The sequence below is a fragment of the Phascolarctos cinereus genome, unplaced genomic scaffold, assembly GCF_003287225.1.
Source record: "Phascolarctos cinereus isolate Bilbo 61053 unplaced genomic scaffold, phaCin_HiC Scaffold_9;HRSCAF=440, whole genome shotgun sequence".
Taxonomy (NCBI): Eukaryota; Metazoa; Chordata; class Mammalia; order Diprotodontia; family Phascolarctidae; genus Phascolarctos; species Phascolarctos cinereus.
In genome coordinates, this window is record NW_027556402.1 from 80694096 (window position 1) to 80697991 (window position 3896).

General features: G+C 47.9%; 1 pseudogene; it reads right to left on the minus strand.

The window, feature by feature from the left end:
• Positions 1-732: 732 nt before the first annotated feature.
• Positions 733-2280, minus strand: LOC110216013 (general transcription factor IIF subunit 1 pseudogene; annotated as a pseudogene).
• Between the last annotated feature and the right edge of the window lie 1616 nt (positions 2281-3896).

A 3896-nucleotide genomic window follows, 5' to 3' on the forward strand; every position in this document is an offset into this window, starting at 1 on the left:
ATTTCTCTTTCTATCTCTTGCTGTTGGGCTCCGTTAATAACATATAGAAATGTTGGTGTGGGTTTATTTTATATCCTGCAACATTGCTAAATTTGTTTATCATTTCAACTACTTTTCGAGTTGCTTCTCTAGGATTCTCTAAGTATACCATCATATCATCTGCAAAGAATGATAGCTTTGTTTCTTCATTGCCTATTCTAATTCCTTCAATTTCTTTTTCTTCTCTTATTGATAAAGGTAACATTTTGGCATGTAAGGACAGGGCTGCTGTTCTTCAAGTATAGGTGGAGTCAGATGAGGAATAGAAGCCTTTATAGGAGGGTAAGCTGAAGTGGGGTGGAATATGATTAATGACGGGGAGCCTGAAATGATAGCTGCAAACAGTTATGTTAACCGAGTTCCAGGATGGGTATCCATATTCAGTTAGTTTAGACCCAACTCTGCCACTGACTAACTTTAGAATTCGGGCCAAGTCACCTGATGTCTTTAGGTCTCTGTGTTTGCTCATTGGTTAGGTGGGAAATTTGGAGTAGGTGATGTCTATGGTCCCTTGTAGCACTAATATTTTATGATTCTGTCACCAGGCCACTAATGACAGGAAGACTCTAATAATAACACTGCTATTAAAATATTAAAACAATTTTTAAACCCCAAGCAGATTTTATTGCCCCCCAGGGGGTGAGGATCTCCTGTGTCCAGTCTGAGCCCTGTGGCCCACAATGGGCCTGGTCCTCACTGATCGAGGGAGAAATGCATCTTGTCATTGATCATCTTGTGCTCTGGGTTGAGGCGCTTCAAGATCTGGGCCAGAACAATGACCATCTGGTCACTGCTCAGCCCTGTCTTCTTGGTCTGCAACTTCTTCAGCAGGTCTTTGGTGGTCATGGGCTTTCGGGTCAGGTAGCGTCTCACTGCATCCTCTGTCACCCGCATGTCACCACTGCTGGGCGTGGATTTGCCAGACTGGGGCTGGGGAGTGGATTTCCCCCAGATGCTCTGGGGCCCAGCATCTAACCTCAGGTGCTTGGCGGCTGGAACATCACTGGGCTGGCGCTTCCCTTGCTCCAGCTTGTTGGCAGCTGCCCAGAGGATGGGGGATGTGCTGCCACTGCCCACTATGGATGTGCTTGGGCGGCTGTCTCTCCTGGAGCTGCTGCCTGAGGCCTTCTGTTCCCTTTTGGGGGGCACCTTCTTCTTTGTCATGAAGAGAGCTGAGGTTGCCTCATTGTCAGTGTCACTCTCCTCAGAGGTCTCTGACTCCTCACTGCTGTCTGCTTTCTTCCTCTTCTCCTGTAGGGTAGGTGCCTTCTTCTTTTCCTCCTTCTCTGGGGGTTTTTCCTCCTCACTCTCTTCACTGCTTTCACTTTCTTCATCAATGCCTTTAGGGCCATCCTCCTCCTGCTGGACCACCTTGAGTTTCCCTACTGCCTCCTCCTCAGAGCTGCTGGAGCCATCTGACATGTAGTCCATCTCCTGGCCCTCAAAGTCCCCATCATCGCTGTCCTCAAAGGCCTCATCATCAGAGCCCTTCTTCTTCTTCTTCTTGCCCCCCCTGGAGGGAGCCTCCTTCTTCTTGGTCTTGGAGACCTTCTCCCCGTCCTCCTCACTGCCACTGTTGTCATCAGAGCTCATCACCCAGTCATCCTCCAGGTCATGGATCTGGAGTTCACTGGGCTTCTTCCGCTTGTTCTTCCCTTTGCCCTCCTCCTCCTCCTCCTCCTGGGCCTGGCCCTTCAGCCGACGTTGCTGCATGATGCTGAAGTGGTTCAACACTTTGTTCCTCCTTTCCCATTCTTCCTCAGCCTCCTCTGCAGTGAGTGTCCGGTGCTGGGCCAGAGGAGTGAAGTTGTACCAGCTGTGCACAGGGAAGGCTTCGAAGGTCCCATCAGGGCACTGAGTAAAGATGTAGTAGGAGGTGTTTTCTGTCACACCACCCTTCTTGACTCCCTTGAACCTCCTGCCTCTTTTGCCATTGACTTTGAGTAGCCAGGGCTGGTCCTGGGGCTTGAAGGTCTTGAGAACGATGCCATGCTCCTTCCTCCCGGCCTCCTCCCTGAGCTTTCGATGAAACTCTCTGCCGGCCCCAGATTCTGGCATCTCCTCTTCCTGATAGAGCTTCTTGTTGCTCAGATCCCGTTCCATCTTGGCCTGGTGCCAGGTGGAGAAGTTGACTTTGTCGGCTGCGTTGAAAGCCATGATATTGTACCTCTTGAGATTGTTCTTGGGGACTCGAACGACATACTCAGTCACAGTCTGGCTGCAGGTCCCCTGGGTCATCATATTGTCCAAAGCTGGGCACGCTGCGTGGCCGTGGGGAGGGTGGAGAATCATCGCACAGGGCGTCCCCTGGGGTCCCCACTGAGCCCCGAAGCGATTCTGATGCGGGTGGGGCTCCCACCTCCAATAAGGAAGAGCCCCCACTGCAAGCTTGGAGTCCCTGCAGGTAGTGCTGCCTGACTCCAAAGTTAGAGTACCTGCCTCCTCTCTTGACAGCCCTTATAAGGGCGTAGGGGTGGGTCAAGTCCCGCCTACCCAGCCGATTCTGGGTTCACAAGTCTCTGGGTCTCCACAAGGCCCTGCCCTTTTCTCAGGACATAATCAAGTTTAGGTTCTGCATATGTAAGGAAGGGAAAAAAAAATCCAAAATCTTGCCCTCCAATGACAATCTACTTACTAAGAAATGTGGACCAAATATTTATTTCCATTTTCCCCATAATTTAATCCCCCCCACAATTCCCCAGCACCATTGAATTTCTTGTATAGCTAATGAACTGAGTTCCTAAAATTTATAGTGAATTTCCTGCAGTTTACAGTCATTCCTCAAAAATGTTTGGTAAGGAGCCTAATTGTGTGCTTTGAAACTAGCCCTACAGAGCAGACATCTGTTTCCTCCCAATGAGTGCTTAGGTACTTCTCTAAGAGACAGATTCACAGGTGACAGGGAAACCTGGTGGGCAAGTCATAGAGACATAATCATAAAATGTTGGAACCGCTAGGATGTTAGAGCTATAAAGACCTTTCAAAGTCATTTGTTACCAATACTCTTATTTTTTTTTAAATGAGAAAAGTTGCACAGAGACATGGTGTGACTTTCATAAGATGGTATGGCTTTTTTAGTGGAAGAGCTAGAACTGGAAACTAGGTCTCCTGGCTCCAGGTCAAGTGTTCTTTGTGTGGGTTGCACTTCCTTGTACAAGGTGTTAAGTTGCTCTTAAGGCCTTCTGGGAAGCATTCTAATGTACTCTTAAGGATGTTATTGAGGGAGAAGTGAGAATGCCTCTTTAAAAAGCTTTGTCTTGGGTGAAGAAAGTCAAGGAACACCAAAGTGTTAACTGATTCAATGTTTAGAATAGGTCAACTGTTGAAATGCTCTAGCCTGATGGCCTTATACTCTATAGCTCAAAATACCTCTGGGTTTATTAAATTGGAGGGATGCTACTTGGTATAGTGGTTAAAGGGTTGCTCTTGGGTTGGCGCTGTCAATGAGCTAACCGGTCAGCAAATATTTAAGTCCCAGGCACTGTGAAGAATCATTCTAGTGGATATAGAATGAGGAAGAGCCAAGAAGGTTCAAAATCTATCTCAGACACATATTAGCTGTGTGAGACAAGTCACTTAACCTCTCCCTGCCTCAGTTTCCTCATCTGTAAAATCAGGGACTTGGGCACCATGCCCTTTAAGATCCCTTCCACCTCTATATTTGGGATCCTATAACTGGGTTCAAGTCACACTTCTGACATTTACTGGATGTGTGACCCCTGGACAAATTGCTTAACTTCTCAATACTTCATGCAGTTCACTCAGACTTACCAACTGAAGAGCAGGTGCTGAGCTACTTTGGTGGAAGGAGTTCCCTTCTCCAAAACTCCCTGCAGGAATAAAATCACAGCTCAGAC